Source organism: Hoplias malabaricus, chromosome 1 (assembly GCF_029633855.1).
Source record: "Hoplias malabaricus isolate fHopMal1 chromosome 1, fHopMal1.hap1, whole genome shotgun sequence".
Classification (NCBI taxonomy): Eukaryota; Metazoa; Chordata; class Actinopteri; order Characiformes; family Erythrinidae; genus Hoplias; species Hoplias malabaricus.
Window position 1 is genome coordinate 25,033,767 of NC_089800.1, and position 18,280 is coordinate 25,052,046.

The window sequence follows — 18,280 nt, forward strand, 5'->3', positions numbered from 1 at the left end:
CCCAGCCCCTCAGTTATGCCTACTGCCCCACAGCCCATAATCCCACCGGTCCCACTGACTGTAATTAATCCATTCATCTCCCATAGACTCGATCAATGCTCTGCCGAATGAGGCCTGCTACATACAGTAAGCTCTATAGGATCTGTGTTTCAAACACTATCCATGATCAGTGGAAAACCGAGCACACTGAGGGGATAAAGGAACAGGCAGGGGGTTTGGGGGGAGGGTGGGGGGGCTCACAACCATCCTACGATTTGCTGTTATCTGTAGCAGCAAATGAACTGTCACAGAAAATTACCTTTTATATCAAAAATTTCACCAGTTGAGAGAAAGATATATTGTACATATATACAAGATATATTTCTCTACAGATCTGTTGTCAAATCAATTCAATTTTCTCATGCAGCCAAAGAAGGGTACAATATATTTTAGAGTGTACTTTGTATTCCTATGAGGCAGGGACGTTGCATTGGAAAATGTCAGAGTTATTCTATTAGTACCGGACAGCCCTGTTTGCTGAGTGGCCTTCATCATACTTAATATGATACTTATTCAGAGAGAAAGCCTATTAAAAGATCTCTCACTCTGTAATTGGTTCATATTGAACGATCCCATGACACAGAAAGAAAGAAAGACACAACGGTATATCTATATTCAAACAGTGTTGCATGAACACACACACACAGCTCTGGCAGTGACCTGGCCTCTAAACCCCCCCTCCTCACGCTGCATCCAGAGATCAATAAGTAATTTTTTGCAGCTGATTAGTTTGCAATGGGAAAGTAGATGCTGTCTGCTTTTTTTTGCCCTGTGTAATGACACAACTTGGCCAGTGTGGCGATGCCATGTGAGTTTTAGAGGAGAGATAAGTGATAAGTTACATTGGAAATGCCACAAGCATAAAAGTCCTTAATGAAACTGGCCCTAGCCTAGTCGCGGGTCTTCTCAAAACCGTCCTACTGGGTATTTTTAAAATAAACAGACAGATTTAAAATATATGTTGGGCAAACATTTTCATGACTGCTGCGCCACAACCTGTAATCATAACCACTCCACTCACTGCTTAGAGGCTTATAATACAAAGTGGAGAAACCCTGGAAATGAGAAGAAGCGACAGATCCAGAGGAACTTGCTCGGAAATTCATTTTCATCTATATCAACATCCCAGTTGTAAAAGACAAGGAAAGCACCATTAGTCTAGAGGAAAAAAAGAAAAAAAAAAACTGGAGCTCAATGCTCTCAGTCATGATCTGAACAACCACTTATGTTCAACAAACGTTTGAGGGCCCTAAGCCTTGTCATTCACTCTTAGCAGGAAAGGATTCTATGTAGTAGCACAAGCTCTATAACAGTGGCAGAACAAGTTATGATTAAAGGGAACTACTTAGAACATGTTTTCAATCACAGAAGAGGCATTTTACCAGAAGAATCATTTGAACCACCATCACCTCCTTCCACAAAGAACAGTTCAAAGTCACAACTGTTTTGAACAGTTTTATGGAGTACTGTATACTTATTCATATAGAATTTTGGAAGTTTCTGAACAAGGAAAAGCAATGATTTGATGCAAAACAGTGAATAACACTCAATATTGGCATATTTTAATATATATATATATATTTATATATATATATCCAAATTACCGACTTCGAAATGGCCGCCATCGTCACCACCCATCTTGATAAGTTTCCCCCCTCCCATATACTAATGTGTCACAAACAGGAAGTTAATATCACCAACCATTCCCATTTTATTAAGGTGTATCCATATAAATGGCCCACCCTGTATATATGATTTTTTTTAATTAATAATGTTTATATATGTATAACCACTTCATTTACTAGAGATTTTCAAGCTCCCATTCACCTGTCTGAACCATGAACCATAACTGACTTTTGATGATATTTTGGTGACCATTTTATAGATGGTAATAAATTAGTTAGATAGCAACTTAATATAACCAGCAACATCTCCTTTGAGACCAGACAATTAGACACAAGCTTTACTTGATTTACTCCAAGCCTGAACATTAGCTGACTGTGTACGCCACATATGTGTAAGGCCACCGAATGTTACTTTAAAGAAACCTCAGAAAAACATTAAGGTCCAGTACCAGCTAAAGGTATTCCCCAGGACCATACATTCAAATCAATAACCTTTGAAGAGCTTTTATTTTTCAGACTGTAGAAGGATAGACAGCAGGTGGCGGAAACAGGAGGACACAAGGGCAGAGAGCAGAGTGAAGGCGGAGTCATTTAGGAGTTGTTAAGCTCCAGCAAGAGCACTGGTGAGACCCTGGCGTCTCCTGCCCTCTGAGAGAGTAATGACCACAAAGCAGTTATGAAGGCAGGAGGCATTAAGTAAATATATGGCTCTCTTTAAATGACACCCTTGTTGCTAAGGCAACCGGCATATATGGAACAGCCTGCTGAGGAAATTTGGACGGTGGCGTGGGGACATACATTCACAAAGGTTTTGGAAAAAACACCCAAAAGCCTCCGCCTCTTGAGGTATAAATTAAGGATGCAGACCGGGGAAATAACACCCCCAACTAAATGATGGATGCTGTAGGAAAATGGGTGATGCAGAGATATTACACAGAGAAACGGGTGAATATATATATATATATATACAGCAACTTAATATAACCAGCAACACACACACACACACTCACACACACACACACACACACACACACACACACACACACACACACATATATATATATATATATATATATATACACACACCCACACGCACAGGCAGTGTAATCAGGAGCTGTGAAAAATAAGCTGACCTTTACAATAAGAAAGATAAAAAAAAAGAGCCTAAACCTATTTGAAATGTATCTATTATTAAAGAAATGGACCAAATTTATGGTCTTCTATAATTCTTATGGCTCGGTGGCTCAGTAGGTAGGTGTCGCAGTCACACAGCTCCAGGGTACAGGGTTCTGGGTTCAAGCCCTGCTCTCAGTGATTGTGTTTGAGGAGCTTGGTGTGTTCTCCCTGTGTCTGCGTGGGTTTTCTCCGGGTGACTGTCTGTGAGGAGCTTGGTGTGTTCTCCCTGTGTCTGCGTGGGTTTTCTCCGGGTGACTGTTTGTGAGGAGTGTGGTGTGTTCTCCCTGTGTCTGTGTGGGTCCAGAAAGCTACACTAAGTGAAGCACAGCCATACAAGTGGTTACCTGCTCTGATCCCTGCAACCAGTTCTACTGTAGCTCCATTTTGAAACTATAAATGTACATTTATAATAAAAAAAACTGTTTATTTAAATCATTTAAAATAGTTTTTGCATACCAGTGTTTCCTGTGAGTGGATTTTTGCTGTAGCTGCATTTTGAAAAATCACTCACCCCTACAAAAAAACACCAGTCTATTTACCTTTTGTTTTATTTATTAATGTATTTATCATTATTCTTTTATGGCACCTGTCTAGATACCCAAGGCTGTTTTACAATCAACTATAAGTGATAAAAGTAGGGTAGGCACTACATATTGAGTATTTCTAGTATCTGTTCAACCTCTGAATTTAAGCATATCATCAGTGTCCAAAGACAGACATGCATCTTTGAAATAATAACTTCACAGGAGAAGGAATATTCATTCATTCATTCATTATCTGTAACACTTACCCAGTTCAGGGTCGTGGTGGGTCCAGAGCCTACATGGAATCATTGGGCGCAAGGCAGGAACACACCCTGGAGGGGATGCCAGTCCTTCACAGGGTGACACACACACTCACACACACATTCACTCACACACTGACACCTACGGACACTTTTGAGGTGCCAATCCACCTACCAACGTGTGTTTTTGGACTGTGGGAGGAAACCGAAGCACCCGGAGGAAACCCACGCAGACACAGGGAGAACACACCACACTCCTCACAGACAGTCACCCGGAGGAAACCCATGCAGACAGAGAGAGAACACACCACACTCCTCACAGACAGTCACCCGGAGGAAACCCATGCAGACACAAGGAAAACACACCACACTCCTCACAGACAGTCACCCGGAGGAAACCCACGCAGACACAGGGAGAACACACCACACTCCTCACAGACAGTCACCCGGAGGAAACCCACGCAGACACAAGGAGAACACACCAAACTCCTAACACAGACAGTCACCCGGAGGAAACCCATGCAAACACAAGGAGAACACACCAAACTCCGCACAGACAGTCACCCAGAGGAAACCCACGCAGACACAGGGAGAACACGCCACACTCCTCACAGACAGTCACCTGGAGGAAACCCACACAGACACAGGGAGAACACAGCACACTCCTCACAGACAGTCACCCGGAGGAAACCCACGCAGACACAGGGAGAACACACCACACTCCTCACAGACAGTCACCCAGAGGAAACCCAAGAAGACACAGGGAGAACACACCACACTCCTCACAGACAGTCACCCGGAGCAGGACTCGAACCCACAATCTCCAGGTCCCTGGAGCTGTGTGACTGTGACACCTACCTGCTGCACCACCGTGCCGCCCACGAGAAGGAGTATGTTAGACAATATATTAGATTAGTCTTTTGAACTACACTTTAAGTTCTGACATTAATAATTGTAATCACTTAACTTTAATGTGCTGATGATCATAAAATAATGTTTTGGGATGAACAATAATAGCTGGAAATTAATGCATTTAGACAAATTTCTGCTGTATTTTACGGAAGTGTCTCACACTGGTGATCACTTCGCTTTAGACTTTCCAATTCCTTTGACTCGAGATGCTTCCCTTTCAGCCCCAAAATACACACAATGTCAGACTTGTATGGTAAGCCTTTACAAAATTACCCCACACTAGTCGCTCTGTGAAACAGGCAAAGGGAAGAAAAATCAGCTAAAGATTTCTCAGATAATCGTGAAAGTCGCTATGCATATATATTTGTATTCAGTGTCTCACTAAAAGAGGAAATTAGAAACTTTAATTTTCACTCTCTTATCTGATGGCTTCCGTCCCTTTTTAAATCAGTGAGGAAGGAAAGTTCATCGGGACTGGTCAAGGTTTTATCGCAATAATGAAGGCAAATGAGGCCTTTTATGCGATTCAGGAAATGTTAACTGACTCTCTGAACTACAGCTCAGAAACAAAGTGTGAAATCCAGGCTTTCTATTCTGGCAGTAGAAGCACGCAGTGACTTAGTTCAGGCCGTATCCAATTCCATCTCCTCCTGATTTAATACCCCTTCTAGGAAACGGCACAAAGATTTGGCTCAAACGTGTCATAGCCATTCGGCTCACTCTTTTCACACCTCATGCTAGAGTTGGGTGCTAGGGACAGTCGTTAAAGTTTATGAGGAAGAGAATCATATAGTGTTTCACTCTGTGAAGACCACTCAGTAATTTAGAGCACTCACTTACCACCATCAGTATCACAAAAAAAAAGGGATGGAGAATAGTAAATAATAAGAAAAGGGGTATACATTTGGAGAGAGGAAAAATACACTGATAAATGGTCAGATAACAAGAATAAATTCATTCATTCATTCATTCATTCATTCATTATCTGTAACCCTTATCCAATTCAGGGTCGCGGTGGGTCCAGAACCTACCTGGAATCATTGGGCGCAAGGTGGGAACACACCCTGGAGGGGGCGCCAGTCCTTCATGGGGCAACACACACACACTCACACATTCTCTCACACCTACGGACACTTTTGAGTCGTCCATCCACCTACCAATGTGTGTTTTTTGGACTGTGGGAGGAAACCGGAGCACCCAGAGGAAACCCACACAGACACGGGGAGAACACACCAACTCCTCACACACCTCCAGGCCCCTGAAGCTGTGTGACTGCAACACTACCTGCTGCGCCACTGTGCCACCAAGAATAAATTAATAAATGGTAAATAGTGAACTAAAATAAATGGAGAGGTAGATGGTAAGATGAAGAAAAACATTAAAATAAAGGACAGTACAGAACAGGGAGACTATGGAGCCCCTGAAGGGACTTGGTGAGAATTTCTTTTTAGGGAAAAAACTCGTGAGCACCACTTAGTATGTCGTGAGCACCACTTAGTAATTCACATTCTAGAAACAGAAAAACATACTAAGTGGTGCTCATGAGATTTTTCCCTAAAAAGAAATTCTCAACATGTCCCTTCAGGGGCTCCGTAGGAGACAGATTGAAAGTTAAAAAGAAAAAAAAACAGGAAAAAGAATGTGAGAATATAAAAAAGTAACAAAGAAAGAACTGAAAATGGAGGCTAAATGGATTGGACAAGACTCTCAACATTTTTCTACATTGGTATTAAAATGATCTTCTTGGAACGTAAATTATTTAAATACTTGTTGGCTTCAAAGTAAAAGCCCAGCAACTACAATCTAAATAAAGGAAGCTGAGAAGAAAGCCCTGCTGCTTGTGTATCGCCGGTGTGACAGCACTGCTCTGACTGCGGCAGGGAGAGGGAGCTAGCAGTCAGTGAAACTGCTCCCTCTACTGGTGACTTACTCACATTACTCCCATTGCTCTGAAGGAAGGGTTTTCATAAGTGATAGCTTGATTTAAAAAAAGAACAATACATACATGTCTACAGACAGTGCACTGCTGAAAAATATCTGTAACACACTGTTATACATAAGTGGTACCACTGCAGCTATATGTACTCTTAGTGTGTACCGCCACAGTGATTACACAGTAAAAAGTCGGACAAGCATCAAAAACACCACAAATCCAGACAAAACCCAGTCAATCCAACAATCTCTGCATCCCTGGACTGTGTTGATTCTAAGGTGTCACTTGTAGATAGCCTTGCTCTGATAGCCGTGGTGTAATCTAGCAAGGGTCAGCGAGGTTAACAGCACGTCACAAGCCATATCTAGTTACAGCGGGGTTCACGCTCTGCTCTTTGTACTGCTTTGAGCTTCCCATCGGTATCTGCATGCTGCACACGATTCCAATCAGTTCACACAAGTGGATCAGCACCCTTAATTAGAGTTGCAAATTAAAGCCTGACTAACACACACACACACACACACACACACACAGTAAATACATCATCACGACATGGCAGCATTCACATCCATCTGACCTCCCACATCAGTCCCCTGCTTCTCTCCCCTGTGTGTGATTCATCTGATGTCAGAAGGCCGGCGGCCCAGACTCCACCATTCCCTCAACACTAATTGTTTTTGTAATGTACATTTAGTCACTTAAAGTAACAGGCCGTTAAAGTTAGGTTTGAAACAAAGGCTAAAGCTATTACACACTGACAACAAAAAAAACAAATAATAGAAATATAAAAGTGAAACATTCAGTTCATTTTTAACACTGAAATAACAACAGACAATACGACTGTTTATCACAGAGTGAACATAGTGAAAACGACAAATTGAATGCATTCGAGTGTTAAAGGATATTCTTGCTTTTCAGAAGGGAAACTGACAGTGTGCAGCCTGTATTTCATATCGAAAATAGAGAAGTTTCATCATTCAAGAGCTGAAATTGAAGACGATTCTCACACAGCTCAGAGAACCCAGTCTGATCCCCAGACTGTTGTGTTTAGATTTACTGTGCTATGACGATCAGAGAGACACAGATCCTTCTGACGTTAGTAATGAAGTTCTAGTGGCTGAGACTAATGATCGGTCCAGATTCACAGTTCACAGTGATTTTGCCATAAGTAAACAACAAGTGGACAAAAGGACTGAGGCCCTGTTTGTGCCTTGTGCACAGTGATTCTGGGTAGGATTTGGACCAACCACATCCTTGGAATTTATAAAAGCATACAGACAATGAATGAATGAATGAATGAATGAATGAATATTTTAAACTCTGAAAAAACACCCAAATTTCCTCTGCCTTTCGTAACTTGCAAGTGAGTCCAAGTATTTAGCAGGTTGCTTACTCTTTCCACATGACAGAGCCCCCAAATAGGATTACATGAGCAATAAGAGCACTAGAACGTAAACCAGAAGAGTGAGTTTCTACACGAAATAATCCCTGGATTAGCAACACATTCCTTGTATCTACACTAACTGTCCATTTGATCGGCTCCACTGACCACAACTGTTGTTCTACAATTACACACTTCCATCCACCTGTTTCTTTGCATGCTTGACCCCCATTTCACCCTGCTCTTCAATGGTCAGGACCCTCACAGGATGACAGTGAGGCCACTGTTAGACACACCTTCCTCACTGGTCCATTTAATAAAGTCAAAGACAGTAGCTCACCTGTTTCTTCCCAGTTTGTGGTGGTGGTCTTCTAGTCCTTCATAGGATGCAGGACACTCCAAACTTTGGTTGGTGGACTATTCTGTGTCCAGCTGTGACACTGAAGGGTTTAACAACTTGAGCGGCACTGCTGTGTCTGATCCACACATACCAGCACAACACAAAAAATCTCCTCTGTGTGGGTGTCCTATGTGGGTCTTAAACATTGAATAGCAGGGTGAAATGGGGATAAAGTATGCAGAGAAACAGATGAAGTACATTATGTAATTGTAGAACTACAAAATGCTCCTGTGTGGTCAGTGGAGCTGATAAAATGGACATGTAGATGAGTGTAGACACAAAGTAGGTGTTGCTAATCCAGTGATGGTTCAGTGCATGTTGACAGTTATTTTTAGAGTATATCTTTGTAAAGAAATTGGGTCAGCCAATTACCACATGAAACAAAGAAGTATGTACATCAACATAAGCTGCTTTCTGTTTGTACAAGGGTAGTTCCCACTAGACAGCAAGTGATGCACTGAGGAAATCTGTGTTACTGATGCAATTCTGATAGTCGTAACCATCATGGTGCACAATATAACACATGGTGTGTACAACTGTGGGGTAGTGTCTATGAAATATAAACGTGAATATAAATATGGCAGGTAGGTGTCGCAGTCACACAGCTCCAGGGACCTGGAAGTTGTGGGTTCGAGTCCGGTTCCGGGTGACTGTCTGTGAGGAGTGTGGTGTGTTCTCCCTGTGTCTGCGTGGTTTTCCTCCGGGTGACTGTCTGTGAGGAGTGTGTGTGTTCTCCCTGTGTCTGCGTGGGTTTCCTCCGGGTGCTCCGGCTTCCTCCCACTATCCAAAAACACACGTTGGTAAGTGGATTGGCGACTCAAAAGTGTCTGTAGGTGTGAGTGTGTGTGTTGCCCTGAAGGACTGGCGCCCCCTCCAGGGTGTATTCCCACCTTGCGCCCAATGATTCCAGGTAGGCTCTGGACCGACCGCGACCCTGAACTGGATAAGGGTTACAGATAATGAATGAATGAATGAATGAATGAATGAATATAAAGGTCCACTGAAATTTGCTCTTTTTTTGCAAGAACATTCAGGCCAATTACAAGTCAGTAACTGATCATTTAGAATTGTTTCCAAAAGAAATGCTTAGAATTGTTGAGGTGTAACAAAGAGCAAGAACATTTATTTATGCACATGAAGCTGGCATCAGTTACTGGAAAACTTCTGGTGTTATATAAAGGTTAGGGTAATCGAGGTCAATCTCTAAAACAGTGCTTTAGAGAGGCACTGGAGACTCTTCAAAAATGAGTGAAATCAACGCCATTATACAATAATGTGGCCGATGAAAAAGCCCACTGAGGGGGGCCGCTGAAGCGTGTTTCCACACCCGAGCTTTAATAAGGGAATTTTAAAGTGCCGTTAAAGAGGAAATGAAATGAGCGTCTTGGGTCTGTTCCTTGGAGGGCACCCTGTCTCTCTTCTTCCCATCTCTGTGGATGGATGGTGGGTACACTTGACACTTCATACTTCACCGCCCCCACCACCACCACACACCACCACACACACACACACACACACACACACACACACACACTTCCCCAGCCCATCGCTCAGACTGCCTCCACTACCAGGGGACTCCTGCGTGACAAACCTGATTTCTCAATCCATAATCCACAATTCTCAGGACCAATTAGAGGGGTTAATTAGCTGGGCCAATGCCAAGTGGTGCCAAAGACTGAGAGCACAAACTTCAGCATAGCTTCAGCCCAAGGAAGCTTATGCTTCCATATATTGGAGAGCAAATGTCAGTCCCTTTGTGGCAATGAAGAAGGTAAAGCATTGCTCTATCATTTTAGTTACGGCTCAGAAGAGGCTACTCTTTATCTTTATTGCACTTAGATCTTGAAATATTCATCCCAACGTGATTATGCTGAGCTCAAGTTGGGTTAAATTTCACATTTGCGTTTTCGCAGTGCATCTTCCGTTTTTTAAAATCGATGCAGATGACACACAGCGTTTAGACTGCTTTATTCTTATAAAGAAGCAGTCTTATTCATGCTTCTTATAAATTACACTTTTATTCATTTGGGAACTGAGGATACTAACAGTAGCAGTTTTGCAAATGGACATTTTACCAATTCTTGCTTAATACAACAAGACTTCAACTGCTTAACTGTCAGAGGACTTCATTGTCTGATTCCTCACTTCATGACTAGCTTTAGGTAAGCAGGCAGGGAGATAAGTGCACACGGCCTGTGAAGCAATGCTTTTGTAGCATGTGTAGACTGAGATCTGGAAGGGACTTGCTGAAATGACCATGGACTTCCCAAGAAAAAAAATGGCACTTTAACGAAAGCCTACATCTCTCTAAATTTCAATACGCACTTCCAATTTAATGATACCTTCATTTTTACTTTTGTACCTATCACTGATAACAGTCTGAACATGTGCTTCCATTTCTGGCACAGTAAACTTGTCTGAGTCTGATTTCCGTTACGAAAAAACATCAGAAATGAGCCCAGAATCAGAGAACTGTGTTGTTTTTGCACCAAACTGATGTAAGACTTCTCTCTCTGCCAATAATTGTATATGTATTCTGTCTTGGAGCATTAGTGAGGATAAGAGATGTAATAATTACAGAGCAGTGTGCTTTAACAGACAGCTCTAATCCCACAGTGCACTGGACTGTGAGTGTTGTCCATTCTGCCCTGCCCTGCAGCTTCACAGGTTAAATAACCCCCGTAAACACCACCGTTTAGAGCCTTCAAAAGAGTGACAAAACATCTGCCACTGGCAAAACTCTCTCTGTAAAAAGGGGCTACTGGAACTCTGAGCAATGAATACCTTACACATATACTCACACACATACACACACACACACAACCAAGCAGCAGCAAGGCTACTGGGGACAAGAGAGAGAGAGAGAGAGAGAGAGAGAGAGAGATTTAGATTTGTCATTTGAATCTGAATCTAAATACTAAAGACAAAGCAGAGATTGAAAGAAGAAAAAGCAAGGGAGCGGGAGCACGAGTGAAAGAAAGAAACCTGATTTCTACCGCTTCAAGTTTCTCTTTAGTCGTGGTGGGCATGGCTCCTTGCTATAGGTTTCATTCCCTACGTTGCAGTGGTATTACATTTCAGCTCATCTGATGTATGTGGTGCACAATAAAACGCCCAGCAGATAGGGTCTACACCCCCCACTGGCCCTATTCACACAGGCCTTATCTGGAGAGAAACATATTTCAGAGGTGCTTCGGCAGAGCGGCCCTGCTGACGCTGGATATTTCGGGAGCTTTAGACCAGCTTACACCTGCCTGAACCTTCTAACTCAGAGAAGGCCCAGCCACAGCCACTAGCCCCACACGCACTCAGAAAGAGTATTTACCCAAGCCCGTGTCAGGAGTTATTAAACTTTAATCCGGCTAAGAAGAGCATATTCTTGCAATGAATTATAGATGACACAGGTTACAGTTCCCCATATGACCCTGGCCTTCCCCCAAAACACCCAACGCGGCAGGTTTTTAATAAACTGTATTATCACCCACTGGTCCAGCCACAGCCAGGAGAGATGGAATTTCAAATAATAGAGAAAAAGACTTTAGGCTCCTGAGATGGAGAGAGAGAGAGAGAGAGAGAGAGAGAGAGAGAGTAATCCTAATGTGAATTATTGCTGTGTTAGATAGGGCCAGCATGTGTCTTCTCTGTGTGCTGCACTGTTCATTTTGTCAGTGTATATATTCTCAATGGCACACTTTCATGCAGTGCATTTATTTGATTTTTCAAAGATAAAACAGGCCATTTTGGAGTAGAAAAGGCCTACACAGTTTGTTGCTTAGGTCTTTGGCTTCAGTACTTTCTCAAGCTTAAAAAATAAATTACTTAAGTAATAAATGTGATAGAATAATAAATAGGGAAATGCTGTTCTGCCTGCTTTGTTAACATTTAGAAGCTCTGTGTCTTTTAAAGTGGAATGGTATGTTTTTGTGTAGCTAAAGTTTATTCACTGTTTGAATTACCACAGAAACTCATTTGTAACTTCAGTTTAGTTTAGTTTTATAGCACTCTCAGTAATACAGTTAACACTCTCCTAAATTCTGGGACATTTCCACCTTAAGTGGTCAGAAACAGAAAAAAATAAGTCACTGTTACTCACCTATGGAGCAATCCTCATCTTAGTTTGTGTTTTCAATTTTTGGAGTTTTTACTTTGTCTAAAAAAAAACCTCCAGATGCCATTTCTCTGCCACGAGACACTTTTTTTTTATTTATTTACAGACAGTGGTGCTTCGTAAACACATTAGACCAGTTTTGAGGACTCAGATAGGAAAGCTAGCAAAGGGTGAGGAAACATTCATTCATTCATTTATTCATTCATCTTTTGTAACCACTTATCCGGTTCAGGGTCGCAGTGGGTCCAGAGCCTACCCAGAATCATTGAATGCAAGGCAGGAACACATCCTGGAGGAACCGCCAGTCCTTCACAAGACGACACAAACACACATTCACTCACGCAACACTTTTGAGTCACCAATCCACCTACCACACGAACACAGGGAGAACACACCAAACTCCTCATAGACAGTCACTCAGAGCTGGACTTGAACCTACAACGTCCAGGTCCCTGGTGCTGTGCCGCCCGGTGAGGTGAGGAAATATCTCCAGAATTTTATAAAAAGTTTTATTAAAACCGCGAACATTGCTTTTAAGGTCAGAAAACACAGACCAGATACAGATGTATTTGGAATACAATAATTATCAATCCAAATAAATCACAGTGAATAAGGAAAGCACATTATAAATCCTTCCAAAAATTAAAAATAGGTATCAAGGTACGGCACATTTGGTTGCTGTGCTCTGGACTTACTTTTCACAAAACCGCCCACTGTTTACTTCTAAAGAATAAGGGATATTCAGTTCAAAAAACCACATGAAAAACAAATGCTGACTATGAGACATACAACCACAAGTTGACAAGTGGAAACAAATAGAAAAAAGTAGGATATGAGCTCTAAACTGCAATCAGTACCACTATATATATATTTTTTCTTTTTTGGGGCAGCTTTTTATCCAACTTTTCACTCTACAGCATGACCACTCTACCAAACTGGGATGGCGAAGGCTGATATGGCAGCTACGTCTCTTCAGACTAGTCACACAGCACCGTCGAACAGTATTTTGGAAGAGAAGACTATCTGCCCAACTGTCCATGTAGCGCTTTGACTGACTGGTGCATAAAATATAAAAGCAAAAGCCAGGGAGTCATCGAATTCCTGCTACAAATGTCTTCCAAAATGCCAAACAGTTGATTCCTTCCACATTGGAATATTCAATATACAATAGGTTGAATAAGTCTCCTGAACCACATTCTCATTTGAAAGTGCAAGGATGAGTGAATGAAAGTATGGTACACAAGGAAGGCGACCCCTAACACTGTACAATGTTGACCATGCAGTATTTTCCATATAACAAGTGGTGCAGAACAAAGCTAGCTGAGTGCAGGCAGTGTGTAGCCACTTGGCTGAAACTCCAGTGTCTAATCTCTGAGCCAGTGAAGCTGCCCGCCACCAGGCCTGCCTTGGCAGCCTTCATCAACGCTGCCTCAGTAGTCATATAAGTGTTTAACTGACCCTTCTCCATCTGTCCTGAATGCAGTATTCACGCCAAACACAGCCCTCCAGCCAGCTGAGACCCGCAGGGCTGCGGCAGCGTGCTTTGTCTCCACCAACCAACATTTGTTGTTTTAATGACGGCAAAAACATTAGCACACTGTTCACCTGCAGCAGTTTCCACATCAGAAGAACACCTTGTAATTAATTGGACTAACTGTGTTGTGATCTCTAAGTTCAGATATCGGCAACTGCAGGTCTGCCATCGCCCGTGTGTTTTGGAAGCAGCGAGTAAAGTACTTATGGTGGACATCAAGTTTCTCAAGTTTTCAATCTCAAGTTTTGTGTTGTCGTACCATGCCTCCCAGTTTATGGAATTGGATGCCCTCCTTTTTGGCGTAACGAAACTGTATAAGAGACAATGTGTTGTCTACAGATGAGAGCAAAGATTTTCAAGGTTGTAGAGTTTAAACAAGTGCCAACTAGATAAATCAAAACTTCTTGCTTTATTTATTTGCTGCAGATGATGTAACTAAAACAGAGGAAAAGATATATTGGAGCTTTGTTATGACAATAACAATTTGCTCTTTGTAATAACTTCAGTGAAATTGCTGTAACTTCTGCTGTCAGACACATGCTGCAATCTGAATAAGGACAAAGACACACGAGTCATTAAGAGAGCTACAGAGCGCAGCGACGGAGTCAAATCTGTTCTCAACTCATTTTCATATTTTAGCTGATAATGACATTCTGTTCTCTGTAAAGTCAGCCCGGAGAAGGAGCATGTTCTATTGTAAGTAAGCTCCATGACGAATGATCATCATGCCCTCCAAAACGCAATTCACTGTGAATGCTATTGCCCACAGGTTTGAAGGAACAGACTTTCAGAAAATCTACTGCTGATTGCCCTTTGATGAGAATGTCACTCGGGTTGAGCTACGGCCTATAGAGAGAGAGAGAGAGAGAGAGAGAGAGAGAGAGAGAGAGAGAGAGAGAGAACAGCAGGAAGGGGCAGTAAGTCTTAAATGGTCACTTCACTGCCCAAAAACTCCATTCTGTGTCCTGCTGATGAAGCAGGATGGTAGCTGAAGGTTGGATTGGTTGCTCTGCTCTGGATCCTAGCTATGTGAGGCAAATTTAACTCAGTGATAAAAGTGAGAGCCATGGGGTTTGAATGAACATATCTTTTTTTTTCCTCCATGGTGCACAGTGATGTGAAAGACAATGTGGCTGAAGTTTTTATTCAGTTTGAATTACCACAGAAACTCATTTGTAATTCTAGTTGTTTCATTTCATAGCATTTTCACTCTATGTTTATTTTCATGCAGTTAGCAGCCTCGCGAATTTAGAGAGGGTCCCTACCTAAATAATGTGAAACAGCAAAAATAAGCCAATATTACCCACCTATGGAGCACAAATAAAGCAATATCCTCAACTTTTTTCATTATTTTCAACATCTTGCTGTTTCTCTGCCATGAACAGAGTGAGAGGAAGCCTAGCATATCTGACTGAGCAACTTTGTTTTTTTTTTCCTTATTTACTGACACTGGGGCTTCATAAACACATTAGACCCGTTTCTAGCACGCACACAGACTGAATAAATTGCCATTATTAAGGAAACATCTTCAACATGTGTGTGTTTTTTTGTTGTTGTTTTTTTTTTTTTTGTAATTGTATATGCTCCCTGTAACTGGGCAGCACTGTGTGAATTAATGTCATTCTATTGAATAAATAAGTGCAAAAGGCAGGCATCTATAAGAAAGGCAGAATTAGCTCCTGTGAAAAAGCACTAACATAAACAGAATAGTGAATTAACAAGGTACAAATTCTAATTTGATTTAAAATTGACATTCAGCATATTCCCACCTATCCAGTGGTTTGGCTCTTTATTCAAACAGGTATTCAGTCAGGTGTTCAGTCCTAGGAACTGTAAGAAGGGAGTGAAGACTCTTGGTACAATGACAGCTTTTACAGAGAGCTTTACTTAAGAACTAAGTAAAAATAGCACATATTGGTCTTTAAACAGGATGCAGACTGATAACGGGTTTTCTGCTAGTCCCAGGCCATGAAGCATCCTCCTCCACATCCTGAGCATACACAGAGACCCCCCTCTCATTAGATTCCTTGGCCTTGTCTTTAAAATCCTAGCTTTCCCATGGTCTCCTCCCTCTCTCTCACCTTAATGGCACCCGAGGTTGTCATTATCAGGAGTACAGAGCCAACATCAGAGGAAGCTTTCATTAGACAAACCAGCTGCTCTACTCTTCAACTGACCACAGTCCTCTCCCTCTGTGTAACACAGGGTCCTTCCATTCTCATTCAGCTAATCCTATAAGGTTTAATAGGGGAGGAGAAAAGAAAATGAAAAAGTTGTAAACCTTTAGTCATGAACTATGATGAACTGGATGATAAAGCCACTCATGTCTGGTCACTCTGATAACTTTGAATGTACCGGTTCTGATCTAATCCTGAGAACGGTTGTAGGTCTGGCTAACACGTATAGTCAAAGTAATGCTATTTTTTACATTTTTATTCATTCATTTATTTATCGTATATATACAAAGCGAGAGCATCAAATTATTAACTCTTTAATCTTACCCAGCAGTCCTTCTGCTACAGTGTAATCTATCTTCATATACCAGTAGTACCATGGGGCCTTTAAAGCAGGATGCACTGTGATAGATTCAGAGTGGTTTTGAATCACATTATACACATAACAAATGACAGATAATTCAAAGAAAATAACTGATTTAAATATGTGGACATTTAACCCATAAATGTATAAATATATGGATTATTTGTTAAAAGAAAACAATGTCAACAGGCATTTATTTTCAACAGGCTTCATTGTCAAAGTGTTCCACAAAATAAATCAGGTGTTTCTCAGCAGTTTCTTTGCAGATTAATTATCTTTGTACACGTTCATTATTCATAATTAACATTAGCACACTGATACCGCTGAAAAACAACGATCCCAGGAGTTGTTCTTTCCACCTCCGTCTATAGTATATTACCCTAGTTTTGTGATTAGAATACCTCTCTATGCCATCTCCACACACAGAGTCTAACATAAGGTTAATTCTGTGCTTTAGTCTAAAACAAAGATCTATTTGTTAACTGAGTTACAAATAAAGTCAACCCAAGATCAAACTGGACTGTTTTTGCCTCATTCGTTTGGTGTTGTTAAGTGTTTAATAGTGTTAAGTGTGCCATGGTGTTGAAAATATTAAAGACTTATGAATTACAACACATTATCAATATAAGCTCAGACCATCAGCATTACAACCTACACCCTATGCTATAATACAGTCTGAGAGCCTGATTTCTATCTGAATATCACAGCTAACAACACAGCCTAAAGAAATTGAGAGCGTGAGCGTTCGTATCCTTCCACAATTTATCTTCTAAAAGCAACACACCTCCTACACTACATAAATACTGGTGGCTCTGGCCTTTGGGCGAATTGCTAGTACAGACTTTGGGATTGTTTTAAAACTTACTGGTTTAGAAATTAACAGGAGATTAACGCCCGCTCTAACCCACAGTCCTTGTTGTTTTGAGACTGTCATACGCTAGTTATCGAATCCTTGCTAGAATACAAATTCGAGTTACTCTGTACAGGTGTGGAGTGAAGCAGCATGGACGCTCAAATCAGCACAGCACAGCCAAAACAATATGGCATGCAGACAGCAATTACCTACCGTGAGGCGGATTGTGCGGGCTGCAGAAATGACAGGCCGCTGTGTTATGTTGCGCCAGCAGTAGCTGTGTGTGTATGACCCAAGGTGGAACTCATGCAGGGGAACAGATTAGCTGGGCCACCTCTACCACACGCAGAACTGATCAAATGTTGCCTGAATTTAACCATTATATCTAGCACTTACACTATCCATAGGTTGCAGTCATGTGATCATTTATTTATTCCCCCCACCACTCAAAGAGATGTTCCAAATGTGGAATGTGGCCAAATGTGGCCAAATGTTTGATTTAGGTATAATTTTGTGGCATACTGCAGATGCTCCTACTCAGAGCCACTTAAAAAAGGGATTTATCATCAACTTTACATGTGGAGTTCTTGAAAACGCCATGCATTCCAAGCTTTATTTCAGATTTTACCCACTAGGAAAAGGTCAGTCGCTTCTTGTTTTATGAAAACTATATATATAGGTTTACCAGGCACTGCATTCCTGTCTGTTTCTACTCAATGTGCTGGATGCAGCTTTTGGGACTTAACTGCTTCAGACACTAACAGAAGTGCCATTACATTGATGTACGTGACTGAAAGAGTACAGAATGGTCCAAAGCTCTTGTAGTAATGTGCCCAATCTCTCTGAGCTCCTCCCTGGTGTACCTGGACAGGGGTCTGCAATGCAGGAAGGTCCTGACCCAAACCCTGAAACAGTAAGGCCAACATGGCTTGAGAGGCAGTAATTGGGAATGATGGAAAGCCCCAGAGGCAGAGAGGGAGCGTGATCTACAGGGTCA

The 18,280-nt window shown here is 41.7% G+C and overlaps 1 protein-coding gene across 1 annotated transcript in view; it reads right to left on the minus strand.

Annotated features, from left to right (window-relative positions):
• Nucleotides 1-18,280, minus strand: part of robo2 (roundabout, axon guidance receptor, homolog 2 (Drosophila)) — a 451,595-nt gene that overhangs the window by 244,322 nt on the left and 188,993 nt on the right. The gene's annotated exons all lie outside the window — the stretch shown is intronic.